This window comes from Triturus cristatus, chromosome 5_2 (assembly GCF_964204655.1).
Source record: "Triturus cristatus chromosome 5_2, aTriCri1.1, whole genome shotgun sequence".
Taxonomy (NCBI): domain Eukaryota; kingdom Metazoa; phylum Chordata; class Amphibia; order Caudata; family Salamandridae; genus Triturus; species Triturus cristatus.
Genome location: NC_140588.1, coordinates 1,015,595,927 through 1,015,616,063, shown reverse-complemented (window position 1 = coordinate 1,015,616,063; position 20,137 = coordinate 1,015,595,927). Strand labels below are relative to the sequence as shown.

Sequence of the window (20,137 nt, the reverse complement as noted above, 5' to 3'; positions counted from 1 at the left end):
GGTTTCTATAGCATCCGGTTCCATATGGTACTACTGTGTGCTAAAATGCCAAATTAGAAACAGGAAACTGCCACAGAATATTTCACACGGGTTGCGTTTATTGCTTTACGTGCTGCACAGGTCACCTTTGCTGGCTGCATTATTTGTACTTCCTTTGTCCACTAACTAAATCAACAGTCACTTAGTGTAATCCTCGCTGCTACTTGCTTCCGCCTGCCCCGCCCCGAGGCGCTGTCCTGGACAAGATGTGAAAAGGGGAGGGCGCGGTGCTTAATTTGGAAAACAAAGAGTGCCGGTGTCAAAAAGCGCTGCTCAGAAGCCCTCGGTCGGCGCTATTAAATGTCGGCGCGCCAATAACCAAAGCTGCGTAGAGCGGAGTCCGCATCGGGCCTCTTCATCCCCTGCCAGGCGCTCCCTGCCCCTTAATTTCACTCTTGCAGGTAAGTGGATGGGTCATGCGTATCTGGACGTGAGAGATGCCGTGCTGTTTATGTCTGGACTAAGATGCAAACTAGGTGAGCTCTTAACACTTCTGCAACCACGGCAGCGGCAAACCTCTCCCTGGATGCCAGCCTTTAGATGAGGGCACGGACAGCGTGGCTCAGAAGCACCGGGCAGGGAATGGTGTTGAATGTTGAATTAAAGGCTGCTGTCATGATGGACGTCGATTATTGAGCAAGTGACACTTTATGGAGGCTGGCCTAATCTCGCCAGCGTCACGTTTTTTTTAAAAAAAAAGACAGCATACTAAAACAGGTCACCCTGTGCCGGCCAAAAATGTCCTTGCGTAATGGAATGGTGCTCGTGGGAAGCGCTACATAAAAACTGCAAAACAGAAAGGAAAATCTGCCTAGAAAGTACAATTCAGTGTCGGGGCTGGCACTCCGATCTCTGCTATTATACAAGTCCCTCTTTTTGTGATGGGTGATTTTTAGATATACGCGCAACCCCCTCAGACAGTCTCCGTTTCAGTGTTTAATGCTGTTAGACGTATTACATGTCTGTTGCAAGTGTTCACACAAATGCTATGTTTCGGCTCCTATCCAGAGGGCTAACCCGGGTTTCCACATAACCAACCGTCTGATCCTGGACAAGCCGGGGACTCGCTTCATTTGCCTTCTAAACCCAGAGTGCTTCGATACGTCGCAAGCGTCCAATTTTAACGTTTGTACAAATAAAAAAAAATTGACATTTCTGTCGAGGTTCATCGTTATACCTGCCGGAATTGCAATCGATTTGTTTTACTTTTCGTGGTTCCAAATAATCTATTTAAGCCCCGGCGGCGCCGCCACACAGTCAGGGCTGAAACCTGTGTAGACCGACCGATGCGCCACCTGTGCGAGGCGGGCGCTGCTCCTACAGTCAGCCCCTTTATGGACAGGCTCGGTTTCTAACCCCCGCATTACCTGCACGACTACAATTTCGCAGTTCTACGTCGTTCACTTTTTATGTTGTTGGCTGAATACCTTAAACGGTTTGAACGTGGTTATTAACGCGTTGGGCGTTAGTGTACAACGCGTTGGGCGTTAGTATACAACGCGCTGTGCCAAGCAAGACTGTTTTGTTTGGCATGGAACAGCGCCACGAAGCAGGTGTTCAATCTGCATGTTGTGGTTTACAGGAGCCTCCTTGCGCTCAAGAAGGCAGTCAAGTATAGATCCCCATTATGATGACGTATAAAGGGGTGCTCACTCAGTGCAGTTAACGAATGAGAAGCAAACGGCTGGGGTAGATAGAGGAAGTGACACCCGCTGACCTCTGACATTAGAGCGTTGACCCCTGGAGGGACCGGCCTCAGTAGAGGCGACTCCCATTTGCTGCTGAGAGGCGGGTAGACAGAGCCCGTCACATATACGACGCATCAACACGTGCTGTTGGGTTCGGTGGAGGACCGGTGCCGGGCTTAATTGGAAAAGAACCCGTGCCGGGGCCCGCAGTTTTTTGACGTTAGCAGCAAGTGCTGCCGGAGTACAAAGGCTGCGTTGCCTTGATTTCACCCGGTCCCTCTTTAATCCACTGCCAGTAAGTCGCTCTCTGTCCCTTTATCACTCTCGTTCAGGATATTTTGTGTCCCTGTTGTCTTTGCCACTGCTTCTTGTCTTTCTCCCTTTAGTGTTTTACTCCCATGCTCGGAGTCAGTCTGATGAGTGAGAAATAGGTGCCGGTGAGCCCCACCAGCAGGCACCGCTCCAAATTAAGAACGGATGGACGGCCCTTGAGGGTGGGGTCTGCGCGCTGACGCTCTGCCCCGGGTCAGGCATGGACATGCCCGCCAACTTGTCCACCGCGGAGGGAGGGGCTCCCGCTGTTCACTGGCGTCGGCCAAGTCTCCTAAACACGCTCCGTCGACTATACAGCTGAAGGCTGCTCCCGCTGGTGTCAGTTCCGCTTAGAGGCTCTTGATACCTGTGAGCAGGGGGCTCACCAGGACGCGTCCCCGGGTGGAGTTTGCTTTCAGTGGTGTCCCGGGGGTGGAGTCTTCGGGCGCTGGGGTACAGGGGCGCTCTCACAGTGTCCCTGTCGTCCTGCTGTGTCTGTTCCGCGTGGAGGCTTCTGGCGCTAGTGTGCCCCAGGTGGAGTCTGCTCTTAACGTGCCTCTCGTGAAGGCTGCCGATACTCTCGGTGGTGTCCCGCGATGAAGGCTGGTGTCCTGGGTGGAGTCTGCTCTTAAGCGTGCCGGTAACGGTTGCTACCACCAGTATCCCGGGGTGGAGGCTGCTTTCACCAGTGTCCTGGGTGGCGGCGGCTCACACTGGTGTCTGTTCCTCTTGGGCGCTGGTGTGCCTCGGGTGAATGCTGCTTTAACTGGTGTCCTGGGTGGAGGCTACTCCCACTGGTGTCTGTTAATCGTGGAGACGTCTAGTGCTTAGAGGCGTACCTCGGGGTCCCGGGTGGAAGTTCCACTGGTGTCTGTTAGTCGTAGAAACGTCTAGTGCATAGGAGCGTGCCTCGGGTGTCCCGGTGAAGGCTGCTCCTTCTGGTGTACTGGGTAGAAACTGCTCCCACTGGTGTCTGTTAGTCGTGGAGACGTCTAGTGCATAGGAGCGTGCCTCGGGTGTCCTGGTGAAGGCTGCTCCCTCTGGTATACTGGGTGGAGGGGCTGCTCCAACTGGTGTCAATTAGTCGTGGAGACGTCTAGCGCGTGCCTCGGGTGTCCTGGGTGGAGGCCGCTCCCTCTGGTGTCCGTTAGTCGTGGAGACTTCTAGCGCGTACGGGTGTCCTGGGTGGAGGCGGCTCCCTCTGGTGTCCGTTAGTCGTGGAGACGTCTAGTGCGTAGGGGTGTGCTGGGTGGAGGCGGCTCCCTCTGGTGTCCTGGGTGGAGGCTGCTCCCACTGGTGTCCGTTAGTCGTGGAGACGTCTAGCGCGTAGGGGCGTGCTTCGGGTGTCCTGCGTGGAGGCGGCTCCCACTGGTGTCCTTTAGTCGTGGAGACGTCTAGTGCTTAGAGGCGTGCCTCGGGTGTCCTGGGTGGAGGAGGCGTGCCTCGGGTGTCCTGGGTGGAGGAGGCGTGCCTCGGGTGTCCTGGGTGGAGGCTGCTCCCACTGGTGTCCGTTAGTCGTGGAGACGTCTAGTGCGTAGGGGCGTGCCTCGGGTGTGCTGGGTGGAGGCGCCTCCCTCTGGTGTCCTGGGTGGAGGCTGCTCCCACTGGTGTCCGTTAGTCGTGGAGACGTCTAGTGCGTAGGGGCGTGCCTCGGGTGTGCTGGGTGGAGGCGGCTCCCTCTGGTGTCCTGGGTGGAGGCTGCTCCCACTGGTGTCCGTTAGTCGTGGAGACGTCTAGTGCGTAGGGGCGTGCCTCGGGTGTGCAGGGTGGAGGCGGCTCCCTCTGGTGTCCTGGGTGGAGGCTGCTCCCACTGGTGTCCGTTAGTCGTGGAGACGTCTAGTGCGTAGGGGCGTGCCTCGGGTGTCCTGGGTGGAGGCTGCACCCACTGGTGTCCCTTCCTCGTGGGCGCTGGTGTGCAGGGGCGTGCCTCGGGTGCAGCCTGCTCTCACTGGTGTCTGTCTCGGGCGGAGGCCTCAGGCGCTAGTGTGAGGGTGGACGCTGCTTTCACAGGTGCCCAGGGCGGAGGCGGTGCGCACCGGTGCTGGCCCCGCGAGCAGAAGAGCCACAGAACCTCCGCCTGGAACCAAGACTTAGGTATGGGCTCATCTTTACTCACTCTCGGCCGTTGCATTGCAAACACCTGCGAAGGGTCGAACTAACGTCCCTTGTTGGTTTAGCCGTGCCCTACAAGCCACTGACCCTTTAAACGCGCTCGAGCCGCTGCATGTGACGGCGCCGAAGCGCTTGCACAGACTCCGGTCAGCCTTGGCAGGCCTGTGCCTGTTGAGGACAGGTTAGCTTGCAAAGTCTTGTGTATTAAAAAAAACGTATTTTTTGTTTTTTACATTCTGTTATTCGTAATTATTTAGAACCAGGAAATAAAAATTAACGATTTAAACGGAACTGAACCACTTCCAGAGCTGCGAGTTGTGGTTTTTGAACAGCACAGCTGTATTTTAAGCCAGCTGTTGTCATACGCGTGCCTGGGGTCTTTCCCAGATAGGAAATAATTATTTGAAAAAATAGCGGTAGCTAGGACATCTCAGCCACTGCAACACGTGGAGTATTCGCAAGTATATTGTAAACATCAAAATGACCCTCCTCGCATGGCCATCTAAAGTGATCATAGATTATACACATAGCTAACACCGAGGATGAGAGACCACACAGAAACACGAATTCTAGATATTATTCATGACATATAGGACTAGTCTGGTTATGCTTCAAAGTTCCTTTATTCTTTTTTCCTTCCTATGCAACCAGCGCGTTTCACCCAAACATGGGCTTCTTCAGGGCCCAGCGCTTCTTGAGCCGATAGTAGCGTGAGTGTAGTTTGGAATAATCCTGCCAGAGTTCTACGTCGTTCTATCACCACTGGTTGTATACAGGAAAGTCCCCGCACCGCACACCGCACAAATGATTCTGAGACTCAAAGCTGACCTTAGTTCCAATTTATACATTTCAGTGTTCAGCAAAGCTGCCCAGCCTGCCTCGTCCGTCTCCACGCGTATCATACGCGTGGACGCCAACGCGGCGGGCTGTACAGCTTTGCAGAATACTGCAATTTATGAATTAGAACTAAGGGCTACTTTGAATTAATCGTAAATCTCAATCATTTGTGCCATATATATATATATATATATATATAACGTTGGGGACTTTCCTGTATGCAACCAGCTGTGAAAGAAAGATGTAGAATCCGGCAGGATTCTTCCCAGCAATACGTGCGCTACTATTGCCTCAAGAATCGCTGTGCCCTGAAGAAACCCATGTTTGGGTGAAACACGTTGGTTGCATATGTCTCTTATTGTCAAGTTGAAGGAAAAACAAATAAAGGAACTTTGAAGCATAACCGGGCTCGTGATATGTCATAAATAATATCTGGAATCTGTGTTTTTTTGTTGCCTCTCATCCTTCGTGTTATCTACATGAAATAAATATTTATAAAGCGCAACTACTGCCAGAGGGCGTCTAGGGGCTGCCGGCTGTAGAGGACACAAATGAAAAGACCGCAGTGCCAAGCAGAGAAACCCGTCCCAAAAGGAGATGGGTTAAAAAGCAACATTTTTAGGCCTTTTCTGAAAGCATTAAGGCTTGTACAGGCGTTAGGGGAGAAAGGCATTGAGTTCCATCTTTTTGCTGTACGGTAGATCCAACTTCTGCCGCCCTAATAAGCTTTTTTTGATTCTGGGACCCATGACCTTGCATGCTGATGAGGAATGCAAGGTTCTGGAAGGATGGCACCGAACACGTTTTTGTGGCAGGTAGTCGGGGTAACGCCATTAAGAGCTTTGAAGGTGATATAGAGGGGTTTACAAATTCTCCACTTGGGTATCTGCAACCAGTGTAGCTGGACTAGGGCGAGCGAGCCAGAATGGTAGTTCGGAATTGTTGGTACCAAACAAACAGAAGCATTTTGCAAGACTGGCAGCCTATTTAGAAGTTTGTTTCAAGTTGACAACGTGCCTTGCAGTCGTCGAGCTTCATGAGCACAAGGGCAGTGACCGCCTGCGTTTGAAGCTCTTGGGGAATGAAGGGGAAGATCTTCCGCAGCATCTTTAGAATGAAAAAGGAAGAGGTGGTCCACCCATTGATGATTTTCTCAAAGGACCGTGTGTCATCAGATAACGCCATGGTTCTTTGCTTTGGACACGGGTGGGTAGAGCACCAAATTCTTGTGGCCACCAAGTGGGGTAGTAGAAGGAAGTATTGTTGCCCAGCAGTAATACTTCGGTTTTCCCAGAATTAAACTTTAAGCAATTATTGGACATCAAATTGCTGATCATCTGCATACAGCCAAAGAACCTATTCTCTGAGACTTCTAAATTACAGGAGACTGAGACGATGAACCTGAGATATTGGGGTACAGTTACGAGCTCTGGGGTTCTTCCCTCAGATGGGCATGAACTATATTTAACTCTTATCCTCGAGGACGACCCAAATTGTTTTAAGATTTGTGTCAAATGCCTAACTTATGATGTCTGATACAACTTTGATTGTGGTGTTTAATGGGGCAGTTGTTTTTTTGTGTTACCTGACATTATCTTACCGCCTCTCCTTTAACTCGTTGTTTTGCTTAAGACGTGCATTCTCCTCCACTTGTGAATTTCCACTATCTCTTCATTCACTCCTGAAAATGGACACATACTTTTGGTGACATTACCCCCTCTACTTGAAGTAAAATACTAACTTTGGTCCGCATCCATTGAAAAGTAAGATCTCGCGTTTGCTCTGCCATTTTCTTTCACATCCAGTGGGGTTTGGGGGACAGCCGACCTCTGGGAGTGCATACCCGGGATGATTGAGGGAGTTGGGATATTTTTGGACTTGTATATAGCTCCCATATTGCCTGATCCAGCCACCATTTTATGGAAGGTGACACTATAGCTGGTGGATCTTGCAGCCACCCATCCTCTCCGTTCTTTAGTTTTGATTGGTTTGGGTTTATACTTCAGTTAATGCCCCTGTTGGCTGGCTTTTATTGGATACAGGTGTGCAGTGTTGGGTTTTTGCTGTGTACTTGCTGTCGGATGAAGCAGGCGCTGGGCGGTTGCCTATAAACTGCATGGTTTTGTAGATGAAGTTTATTGTTGTTGACGAGGTAGGAAAGTTAAGGTTATGCGGTAGGAATTTTAGATATTCAGATGTAGGTTAAGAGTTAGGGGAGGTCAAAGGTCACCATTTCATTTGTGCAGCAGGGTAGGAAGGGTTAGATAGGTGTAGATCATTATGTAGGAGGGTGCGGATTTTAGGGGTGGTGGGATTTAGTGACCGTAGTTGATTTGTTGTATAGTGAGGTCTATAGTTTGTAAGGATAGAGGCCTCAAGATGATGTGATGTGCACCTGTTTCAATAAAGCGACCCTTTTCACACCAAAGAGATGCCTGTGGTCTGTGCTGTTCCCCTCTCACCCAATACATACATAAGTAGACACGCTACTTTGCATGCTCACTTTTATTTTAGATTTTAAAAGAATGGTGGGCGCATCCGAGGTTTTCCAGTGATTTGAAGAGAATTTCACGAATTTACAAGTTTACTTTATTCAACTTTTCTTTTCAATGTCTAAAAAAAATCAAAAAAAAAATCACAATGGGCATTTAGAAAAACGCGTGTTTCGCCCTATTTGGTGTGCATACGGGGGGGCTTTACAAGACTTTTAGCGCCCAACCCCCCCCCCCCCCCCATCTCGTCATTCGGCACTACTGTTTACTGTACACTGTGTTAATTGCAATTCAGACTGTTGGCACCCAACTCTTCCCAAGTTCAGGCTCTGGTGTGAGGAATTCACCAAAAATAAATTATTTATCCGGGCTACCTCTTGTTCCTGGACTCAAGTTGTAGAGGTGGGCGAGCCAACAAATCAACAGGCAGAGCCGAGTCCAGGGTCGGCTCTGGATCTAAGAGCCTGTGTACGAGCCGGGAAAATATTTGGCATGTAAATTACACCACAAAGAGCATGCTATAAACTATAATGTGGTTGAAAATTCAAAAAAGTGTATTTATCAAACTGAAGCGTTTCACATTAGTACGTCAGATTATTTGAGACCTAGTTAACGAAGTGTATTGGTTTTTTTATCATAAACTGAGAAATATTCCTGCTCCCACCCTGATGGCGCTGCTGTTAGAAAACGGAGGCAAGTCAGTTGCAATGGGTACCCTATATGTGGCCTATACTCTTACTATAGATGCAGTCGGGGCTTTAAGTGGGCCTGAACCCTCTAAGTCTGCGACCCAGTAGCAATTAAAAAGGGACATTGAAATGGCTCCCTGTCAGACTCTCTCTGTTCATGTCCTTAACTTTTTTGCCATAAAAACGCTGATCGATTCCTGAACAATTGATTGTAGGAAATGAGGAGGGAAGCCACAACAGAAAAATACTTACCATTTCAGTTTAACATGTTTTTTTCGTGTTTACTCAATCTGGTATTCCCTAAGTGTGTTGCCTATTGCCATAATGTTGGATTTATGTATTTTTTTCGTGCTGCAAACTGCTCCTTGGCGGTGCATACTGTGAACCGAGTTGCCTCCAGGTGTTTATAATGGCCACAATTGAGAGGTCTGGAGTTGAGGCAGAAGGCAGTGTGAGGTTCTCTTAGTGCCTGTCGGTGGGTCAAAAGTAGTTTAGAGCACATGGCCATTCAATCCCTGGCCTCTCTGCAGAGCACACAGAACCACAGCGTCATGCTCCATTTGCTATTCCGCGCAAATGTGTTCGAAGGAAGTATACAGTTGCCAAATATTGAGGAAGCAAGACTAAGGGAAAATGCCGCGCGCACAGATGAGGGGCGCGTTGTGTGTTTGTGGGGGGGGGGGGGGGGGGGGAAGTGAAGGAGATGAAAGGAAGTGTATTCATGAGGGGCTGAAAAGAGGGTGCTGAATAGGAAAGACGTGGATCGAAAAAGGAGGTACATGTCTAACACAGAATTAAGTGATTGAGACAATTTGAAGAGCGCTGCTGCTCCGCAGGCCTCGGGAATGTTTAATTCAGTCTCACAATTTCAGAATTGAAATATTTTCAGTGTTATTCACAACGAAAGGATTATTGTTACTTACTTATCTTAAACAGCTAACACCCATTGGCCATGCCAATAGTGGGGGGGGGGGGGGGATGGGTGGATGTCAGTTTTTGTGTCATATTTCAGGGTGCAATAAAACCGCAGAGGAACCAAAATACCGGTCTGCGGGCACACTTTAGACACTGGAGAAATGTAGTTTGTGTTTAAGCCACGCCTTTAATTAAATGTGCGAGATCCCTTTTAGAGACCCCTCGCTTTTTCATCAAACTTAAAGCCCTCGATGGAGCAACACTACACTCGTTTGCGTCAACGAGAGGTTCTTTGTACAGCACACCTACTGAACGCTCGTGTTTGAAAGTGTTCTGATGTGTGATTATGAACAGAAAGGCGGTCTCGGGGAACTCAAGTATTTGTCTAGGATCACACAGACTGGCAAAGCAGGGAAGCCGGGATTGCTCCCGGGTTTTACAGTTTCGTTCTGTGCAGTTCAGCCAGAGCGGTATCTCTTTCTGACATCAAAGGTTAATTCTTTGTTATTAACTTGTGGAGAATGCATTTAGAGGTTGGCGACACCCAGAAACCACGTTCTATGTCAGGTATTTATAATTTCACATATCCCAAACAGTTGCCAAGGACTTAAGGGTGCTTCATAGCAGACAGACTAAAGTTGCACAATTCTTCCGCACAGGGTGATTTGCGGAATTTACAGGATGCTGAGCAGACGCCGCATTCGCACGTGGTTCCCATGAGATGGTGACAGCTGCAACCACCAGGCCACGTGGGCTCTTGTGCAGCCCGGCTCCTTTTGGGCTTGAGGTTCTGTGAGGCTCTTGCGCTGAGCCTGGGCTTGCTGAGCCTCACCCACCTCCATCTGACGCACCACAGCTGGGTAACCCCAGGCCTGCTGCAGCACGGGCTGGCCCCAGAGACAGCAGCGGTGCAGCCCTCTGCACACATTCGTCCGGACTTGTGGCTAGCCCCGCCCTTCCACCTTCAGACCTGCTCACTTAGATCCAGTCTTTAACCAATATACTCTCAAACCAGTAGGGTACAGACAGGACTTTAAGTGGGATAAAAAAACAAACACTGGGGGGGGGTCGTTCAAAGGGGCGTGGCCGGTATAATTGAGGGCGTGGCTTAAACACCGCAGCTAAAAACCCTGTGCTTCCATAGTGTGCCCCCCGTCTGGTATTTTGCTGTTCCTATCATTGCACGCAGATATCCAGATACAACAAGTAACATTACACACAACAAGCCACGACTATTGGCTTTTGCCAGTGGTTGTTAGTTGCATACAATAAAATTCGCATCAGCTGCGGCTTCGTTGTATACGGTATTGAAAACCCTTCCATTCTGAAATGATGAGACTGAAAGAACTAAGACGAGTGTCTGAAGTTACCTCAAGGGCAGTGAAGGGTGGCACTGCAGCTGAGTCCATATTATATTGCTTTTCACCCTGAGCATGAGGGCAAAAAAAAGAGCCCGATTGGGTACCGTCTCGGCGCCTGCTTTTTAGAACTGCCGGTGCTGAGCACCGATAGGATCCGGCCCAACTTAAAGCCCTGGGTACAAATGAACCTGTGAAGGTGCCATAGCAGCAATGTATGTACATTTTGACCAGTGAAAGTACCTTTAAATAACTAAATGTAAATTCATAGTGTGCACTCAGTACATCAAGTGAACAAGTTCAAATCCTAAAAAAACATTTACATTATGCAAAAAAGGCAATATTGCACGCACTTTCACTCGTCTGAACATACAATGGGCTCATCTTCAAACAGGACGGCTCCTTGTAGGACACGGCGCTTTTCATCCTACTACTCCGTATCTGGGACATAATGCGCAGCTTCCAGTAGGACTGAAGGGTGATGAGCAGGGGATGCGGAAGGAGGACACGTATCTGGAATCTCCAAAGTGACCCGATCGTGGAACCGGAGAACTAGGTTCAAGTCCCAGCCTCGACTCAACCTCCTGTGATCCTGGGCAAATCACTGAATCTCCCCGTGCCTTAAAAAAAGTGTAATATAGCCTGGTGCTGACAGGAACTATTTTAATGCTCATGGGCCAAGTTTGTGTGCTAATAAAACAAAAAAAAAAAGGAGAAAAAAAAATCGAGCATAGATTATCGGCGCGAAACAATTACTTTGCATGTTGTGTTCCTCCACCCCCAACACCCCAGGAAAAGGGTCCAAGGTGCACCTCCGCTCTGCAATGGGGCATTTGCAGCTGCACCCCAGTCAAGGTGCTATTCGTTCCAACTCATTGTGGCATTCTGTTAAACCCTCAGCTGGTTCTGAATGATCCGGTGCTCAACAACACACCAGGGGCCGAGTCATGATCCTGGCATGGAAGGGTTCTCTGCATGTCTTCTGGACACCTTGAGCTCGTACATTCTCTCAGAGTTACTGTGTGTTTTGCAGACAGACAGCAGGGCTCGTTGACACAAAGAGGCACAGCCTGTGCTTCTGAGCTTTGCTGCCAGCTAAAGCTACTTTAACTAGAGAGATTTTGAGTTACCGTACATGCAAAAGACACAAAAACACACACGTACCTTCTGTCGGACCTGGCCCCTTTTGCAGGCTTTTGCCTTTTTTCCTCGTATTTTTTCACACCTGTTTTTGTTTGCGATAGGATTCTGGGCACTCGACCGTGCTAAAGTGGATATGTCTCTGTGTAAATTGTATCTGTAATTGGTTATCCATGATTGGCATACTCAATGTGCTAGTAAGTCCCTAAACGAGTGCACCAGGTGGACCCAGGGCCTGTAAATCAAATGCTACTGGTGGGCTTGCAGCACTCTGTGCCACTCACACTAGTAGCCCTGCAAACCTGTCTCAAACCAGCAACTGCAGTGTCTGTGTGTGCATGTTTAAACTGCCAATTCGACCTGGCAAGTGCACCCAAACCTTCCCTTTCCCTAACTGTAAGTCACCTTTAATGTAGGCTCAATATAGCCCTATGGGCAGGGTTCAGTGTATTAAAAAAGGTAGGACATGTACTGGTGTGCTTTACATTTTCCTAATAGTGAAAAACTGCTATTTTCGTTTCTTACTATTGCAAGGGCTATCTCCCATAGGGGTAATGTGGGGGTTGCCTTGAAATATCTTTTAAGTGTAAATTCTCATTGGGAGCAGATAGAAATTTGGTGTTTGGGGTCTCTGAAGTAACAATTTAATAATTTATCTTTTGGTGAAGTTGGGTTTTTAAATTGTGAGTTTGAAATTTTCACTTTTTGAAAGTGGGCATTTTCTTACTCGACCAATCTGTCTACCTGTCTGTGGCAGTGGCGTAACACAGAAATTAGAAATATAGAGCCAGGGGCCCCTCCATGTACCTAGCAGGGGGCCCCCTCAACTTTCAATACACCACTGGTCTGAGGAATCCACGCCTGGGATAGGATAACAATTGGGCTCTTGTGCATTCACTCTAGACAGTCACACAAAGGGAGCCGAGGTGTGTGCCCTGCATATTCGGATGGGCCTTCACCAGGTTGATGGGTCTTCCTGAGCTAGAGTGGTGGAAGGAGTTGTCACTGACACCTGAATAGGGCTGTGCCTGTCCTCACACAAAGCTGTCTTCACCCCCTGTCGTGTTTCCGGAGTCAGGTCAGAGAAAGGCAGAATCTTGTGCACTACAAAGACTTTCCTTTGAAGTTTGCCTACTTGAAAGGCAGAAACTGGTATAAATACTGGAGCTGTGACACCATAACTTCAGAACATTACTGGATTGGGGACATTCTGCCAGGAAGGAGAGCTGTGCTGCTATCAGACGAGACTGCCACTTTGCTGTTTGTTTTGATGGCCTGCTGCTTCTGTCTTGGGCAGTGAATGGATTGGACTTTGCTTTCTACATCCTACTTTCCAAGTTTCCCCAAGTGCTTGAGTTGAGCTTACCTTATGTGGGAAGTCTAAGGGATATCAGACTTCATCCACAGCCCTAGGACTTTCCTGCTGTGAGATCCGCATTGCTACGTGCTGCCAAAACCAATCCTGGGCCCTTGGACCTGAGTGGTTGTGCTGTAAGATCAAGAAAAGCAAACTCAATGCCGCTGCCTGCACCAAAGCCGTGGTCACTGCTCGTGAAGAGCACAACAAATTCATTGTGATGACATTGCAGTCCAGGCCTCGCCAACACCAGAGCTCCTGACCCGACATTGCAGAGCTCGATTCCCTAGAGCGTGCGACTCCAAGGACTTCTGCAAGACTTTTGGAACTGACGCCGGTGACACCTCCTCTTTGGATTTCATCACAAGGTCACCGAGGCCACTTCCCTTCCAAAGGTACTGTTTTGTGGGTCCGTCCGATGCCGTATCACTGAACACTTGGATTTGTGTTATTCACGATGGCTGCAATAGCCCCGGTTGGTGCTATCAACTTCAAGAGACTGTATGTGCAAGTTTATTCTTGCAAAATTCATATCTTTACTTGTCTGTTGGATTTTTATCTTTTTAGTCGTGTTCTACTCAGATACATTTTGGCTATTCTTCTAAATGGTTGTGGAGTCCTTTTGTAGTGTTTTCACTGTTACTGTGCGTGTACAAATACTTCACACATTGCCTCTGAGATAAGCCTGACTGCTCGTGCCAAGCTACCATTTGGGGGAGCAGGGCTTATCTTAGCTGTGGAACTTACCCTGACTAGAGTGAGGGTCCCTACTTGGACAGGGTGCATACCGGCTACAAGCTACAGACCCAATTTCTAACACCTTCTCCGCTGGCGTAGTGCAGTAATTGGATCATGGTACAGCCCCAGATATGCATTGTTTAGGAAATATTATGTAGTGTAATAATTTTTTTTTTTTAAAGTTTAACTAATATATTTCAGTATTTTTAAGACTCTCGCTGTTGATGTGTAAGTTTATGGCCATTATAACCTTATAGTTTTGACATATTTGATTTTTCATTTAGCAAATATATAATGTGCTGTGTTTTATTTAGCACTTAATAGAGCAGAATTGCAGCACTGTAATTAACAAGTGCCCCATGGTCAACTCGGTGGCACCTATTTTGTCAGTGCCAAAAAGGATGAAATGCTGAGATGTCCCTTCTGGGATTCAAATGTTGCCTTGAGATTGATCGCAAGTGCTTGCAGGAGGTGAAGTTCTGGTGCACCCCAAACAAAAGGAGAGTCACCCTTCACTGCAAAAAGGGACAGGTAGTATAACGGAGACCACACGCACTATTCCTTCTTGTGTACCCTCAATCAATAGGATCCAATGTTTGCTCCTCAAGAACAAATTGAAATGCACTAAGCTGTAGCAGATACACAATGAGAAACTAGTAATTGTTTTTAGACAGGTGTGGGGAAATTTAATTTGTCAGTTCTTAAGTCCTCAAAGGATACTTTCATAAAAAACATCCATATGTGATCTGCATATATAAAAAAAAAAAATCACATCCATATTTTAAAAAGGACTTCACATGGTCCATTGTCATATAATACGTTTATAAATCCTAAAATAAATAATCACACTATAACACATGAATTAAAAATCCAACAAATATTAACTAAGAGTAATCTGTAGACACAGCTTTTCGGTAGAAATAGAATTGGTTCACACCACCTTCTTCACGACGAAATTTATACATCACTCAAATATTCTATATTTTGGTCTTCAACAGCTCCCATTGATTGTCCTTAGCAATGCTTGTTGTTCTCCTAGTTACTCCCTCAGAATGATCTTTTATTTATGGATAATTTTTCGAATGGTACAAAGGTGCTTGAAATACTCAATTTCAGGGGTTTAGCTTCTTATGGTGAATATTCTCGCTGTATTTGTCGTTGGAGGACTCGTAAACACATTTGTATGCTGAAAATATCACATGACGGATGAGCGCCGCATGACACTGCATCAGGATCACGCTTGGACCAGACTCTACAGTGGCAAGTACCCCTGCAGATACTGGATAATAAAAAGGAATTATTTTAGCATTCAAAAATTGCTACAGGAGAAACCAATGGGAGGCAGGTGAAGACCAAAATAATGAATATTTGTGTGAGATATGTATATTTACACAAACACAGATATACTTATAATTTTTATTTTTCCGCTTTGTCCTGAAATGTGGACGCACTCCGCAGCAGTTAAATCGGTAAATTCTTAATATAGAGGGAAACCAGCATTTTGCTTTTCTGATAAATTTTTGTGCGGGACGCGTTTCCGAGCCCCCGGCTCCTTAATCGTAGGCAGTTCTGAAACCTTGCAGGTGCCCTCAAACACACCTTTATAGGCATGCTGATGAATTCTATCACAGTCCTTTTATATCCATAACTCCAGCGGGCCTCAGAAAGCCACGTGCTCGGTTGGATGCAGATGAGAGTGTAGGTGTGGCACCGCCTCTGAACTCTCAAGAAAGTCTCCAAAGCGCGTACGGCAACACATGAATTGGAATGTAAGTGCTGGTCTCTGTGGAAATAGAACCCGGATGCGTCCAGTGCATCTTCGCTTCAGGGCAACTAAGGAAGCATTAATCCCGGCAGTCCGGCCATGGAGGACTGCGCCACCATCCCCACAGGAATAGGGGGCCGCAGGGGCTCAGGACTATGCTGGGGCTGTAAGCAGTACAGGAGATTGACAATTATTGAATCCGGATTTGCTCTCTGAGGCCCACTGGAGGGCTATGAACAGTTAAAGATTAAACTGCAAGGACACAGAACCCACAGGAGGAAAATAATCGACATGCCACAAACTACAACTCCCAGCATGCATGGCAAGTATAACTCACCTGGGAAGCCCACCAGAGGGCCATTATTTGAGAGAATGCAGATGAGTAAAGGCGTGGCAGTGCCTCTGAACCTTCAAGAAAGCCTATGATTAAGGATCAGGGGCTCAAACGCGTCCGGCAACAAATGGATTGGAATGCAAGTGCTGGTTCTTTGTAAATAACATTCGGACCGATTATCCCCTGTCGAGTGTGCCTTCGCTTCAGGGCAACTAAAAGAAATATATATACATACAGAATACATATGTATGTTTTATATGAAAATAAATGGAAATATCCTTTGAGGGCTTAAGAAGTGACAGATTGTTTTTACACAGGTGTGGAAAAAGTTCATTTCTAAGTTTCTTATATTGCATTTACTACCGCTTAGTGCATTTCTATTTGTTCTTGAGAAGCTAACATTGGGTCCTATTGATTGAGGGTAAACAAAAGGGAATTTTGCTTGTTGTCGAAGTTCTGGTGCATTCATTTACCCACAAATACAACATAAAATAGGATTTTAAGTCCGCCCATAGCCCTGCTGTCCCCAACCTGAAAAAGACCAGAAAATCCACTGTTCACTTTCCTAAATGCATAACCGGCATATCCGGGAGGAAACCATGCAAAGATCAAACAGATCAGATACCAAAATATTCGTCAAACCTCACGAGTTTTAAAAAAGTCATTAATTTTCCAATATATTATTTTCATACCAAAAAAAAATCACATTCATCAATACACATTTTAAAAAATGGATTACATCACAACAGTCCATTCGTGGTATCCATGATGAATCAGTCTTTTAATTGGCAGTGCCAGCCATCCATTTCGATGTTGACAGTCAATTTCAGTATTGATACCCAATTTCAATGAAAACAGCCAATGTGTTTATTGGGGAAACTCAGGTTAAGGCCCGTGAAAATATTTCTCTCAAAGCTCTCTGTACATTTGTAAGTGTTTTTTATATATGTAGGTGCCCCCTTTATTCGCAGCACTGATCACACCCTTGGGTTTCTCCACAATGGAGCTAGGGAATCCATCTATGTCATATTGAAGTCTATATTCATACACAACATTGTCATAAATGTGTTCCACAGTAAAAGTTGTTGAGTTGGAGGTTTCCCTCATTCGAACAAATGCACATTACAACACAGGTGAGCTTATCTTCACAAAGAGTCCACGTGTGCGGTCCTGATTCTCAAAGTGGCTGGCTACGCCTGTGTAATACACTTCTGATGATGTTACACGCGAATATGGCCTTCAATATGAAAAATGTTTTTGACCCTTTGTGCCTGAGCAATACAAGAGGGTGTAGTGCGAGCAATCAGCTTGGCAACCTGTGCAGAAAACGCAAGGCACAAATATGATGCTTTAGCAATATATGTTCATGCACAGACAGCATATGCTGCACGCCACTTTCCTTGCGCATCTTTTAAAGAAGAGCTATCCGCCAATGGAACCAAATCAGCTGAAATCACTGGCACATCTTCTATGTCCGGTCTTGGTTTTGTGCAAGAGTGTGCTACTTACACACAATTGTGCTCTTCACCATTACTATCATTTTCCCATTCTGCTTCTAGGAGTGGCTGCAAGAAGCACTGCCTCATAGTAGCCAATCTTCCATTGGTTAGATGTTGCGTCTGCTTCTGGTCAATAGTGTCGCCACGGAGTGTGCCACAAATACAATTCATGTGTGACCTAAAACCACTGAATCGCTTTGGGTAACGGCTACAGTTCTAGCCGCAGCAGATTTGAAACATCCAGGCAAAGCCCCGTAACTGGATCAGACCGAACACCCATCTCATTGATGGCAAATCAGAAATGATTAGCTTACAAAATCCATGCTTCCTGCAGCAAGTGCTTTGTAGAAAGTGTGCCTGGGCTCATCGAAGGCTTGCATGCATTCTCCATCCCATGGCTGGCACCACATCTGTTCCGATGCTGTGTGTCGGTATCTGGAACGGCTTAACAGTTGAGTAAGAATGGATCTTCCCTGGTGGCAGTAGGCCACCACTACCAAGAACATTCTTGCCAATCTGTGCATGAGGTGGACTCCCTCTGAATTGCAGAGGTGCATTCTTTGGTCCCCTTCCTCACTCCTTCCTGAGCAAGAAGTCTCAAATAAGGAACGCCTGTCTGACTGTACTGCCATTTTGTTTGCGAGTCTTTGCGCCCTTCTTCATCCAAATCATTTATTAATGGAATGGTGTCTCATTTATAAGCTGCTTTTGTTTTTTGTAGTGATCATACTATCATCAGTGCATTGTCCCAGTCCTGACTCGCGGGGTAATCTTTCTTGAGTTTATGTAAAGATTCATGGTGAGTTTGTATACCCTTGTGGCAGTCTTTCCAACACCAGTACTTTCTTTTTTAATTTAAAGGCAAAATATACTGGCTATCCTCATGAAGAGGATAGAAATAAATGCAGAACATAAGGCAATTATTATTAAGTACTGGAATTTTAAGCTATATCACTGATGAATTTGGTTCGCTATATCATTAATTGCTCTCAAATCTTGCTCTGTCTTCCAATTTCTGCTGGATTCACATATCCCTATTATAGGGGTGTAACATGGGCTCCCCCAAACATCCCTTAGGATACCCTGTTGTATCATCTTCCCAAACACTGGGGGGGATAATTCCTTCTTAAACTTCATGGTAAAGTCTGTACTCTGGTAGATGTGCATAGACGGCTCCCTGTTTTAATGTAACCTTCACTGGCTTAGCACTTTTAATAAGCCCAAGGTCTTTTACCTTTCAAATCCCAAACCTTCCTTTTCACAGTCTGTCTTAAATCTGGAGGTATGTCTTTATCTGTATGAACTGGGGAAAACACCAACTTTCGATTTTAAATTCAACATCTGGGTCATTTGTTTGAACACAGACACCATCTGATGTACAATAAATTACACAATTCAATTTGCAAAGTAAATCCCTACCTAGCAAGTTTACTAGACGTGTTTTACTACTCACCAACTCCTGCATACCTGTAACTGAACCTATGTTCACTAGAACAGGAACACATATTGTATAAACCACTTGCCAATGTGCAATGCCCTCGGCTTTTTTACTTCTTTTTCTGAGAGGGGTAGGTAAAGAGCTACCACCGGTGAAATAATGGAATGAATCGCACCACTATTATCTAGGAAGGACGTAGGAAGTCCATGAACAGTACCTTCCCTATATGGTCCACTGTGTTCCATATCACAAACTGCCCCTTGACCCCACCCCTTGATTGGCTTACTTGGTCCTAGTTGTTATTCCTAGGGTAGCTGCAAATTGTGAAAATGAATCCCTGATTGTCTTGCAAGCTGTTGTGCTGTACTATAATGTAAGTATGACTGTAAGGATGATGCTGAAGGCGCAGTTCCGTAGGGCTGCCTTGTGTTCTGCATGTGTGTCTGTTGAGTTGGGATCGCTGAGGTCATCTTCGTCCCGCTGTGTCATTGGAGTCATCACGGTTACCATCTGCATCTCATTTACACACAACTGCACCTTTAAACTTACTCTACAATCTGTCTTCCAGTGTCCACTTTTCCCACTTCTGTGTCTCACTCGAGGCTTCTCCGTCCCATTGTTACCATTATTATTGAAGCCCGAACTTTTACCTAAACCTTTGTCCCCTTCCTCGACTAGGCTGAGGACCAGAAGCTTGGACACCATGGGATGGCACGGAATTGTCTTCTGTGGTATGGCCACTTGCCCTCCTTGCTGATAACCTCCGTTTGAGCCACCATCAATTTCTTCTTTGACATCTTTTTAGATTCATAATAATCGCAGCAATATTTTGCACAAGCCAGAGTTTCATCAAGTGACTTTGCTTGCTAGCGCATCACACTTTGTTGAAGCTGTGCACTCAATTCTGGTTTCAGTCCCAACACAAAAGCTGAAAGAGAACCTGATGCACCTTCTATGGTAGGATCTTCCATCCCCCTATATTTTCTGTACATCTGCATCAAACTCTCATAATACGCATGAACCGACTCATTTGCATTCTGAGTTCTCATCATCTTTGATCAATTCACCTGCTTCACTGGAACATTCCTTTTCAAGTAATCCATAACCTCGTTATGTTGTTTCGTAACCTCTGAAGTGGGTTTGTGGCTGTGCTGTTCTTTCATGTCTTTATTCTGGTTGTTTAATTAGTGTCTTGCATTCAAGCCACAAATTCCTTGGTATTACAATTGAAAACATCACATCCAAACAGGCCCATCAAACCTTTGACACGGTCACAAGCCTATCGACTTCTGGACACCATTTCGCCGGTTTCACTCTGTTTTGGAAAATCTTATGTGAAAGCCATAAACCATGGCTGCTCCAATTTATACGAATGTGCTTGACCGGGAGCGTCTTTCAAAGGAAACTCACCTTCAACAGTACAA

General features: G+C 46.5%; 1 protein-coding gene across 6 annotated transcripts in view; it reads left to right on the top strand.

Moving 5' to 3' along the window:
- Positions 1–277: 277 nt before the first annotated feature.
- ST3GAL4 (ST3 beta-galactoside alpha-2,3-sialyltransferase 4) overlaps positions 278–20,137 on the top strand; it is a 352,906-nt gene continuing 333,046 nt past the window's right edge. The window contains exon 1 of one of the 6 annotated variants that reach the window (XM_085608300.1): positions 278–440. The gene's annotated coding sequence lies outside the window, so the exon portion shown is untranslated. Of the gene's footprint in view, positions 441–1,885; positions 2,023–3,848; positions 4,134–20,137 lie in introns of those variants that run through there. The other 5 variants (XM_085608297.1, XM_085608296.1, XM_085608293.1 and 2 more) reach the window with 5 other exon arrangements.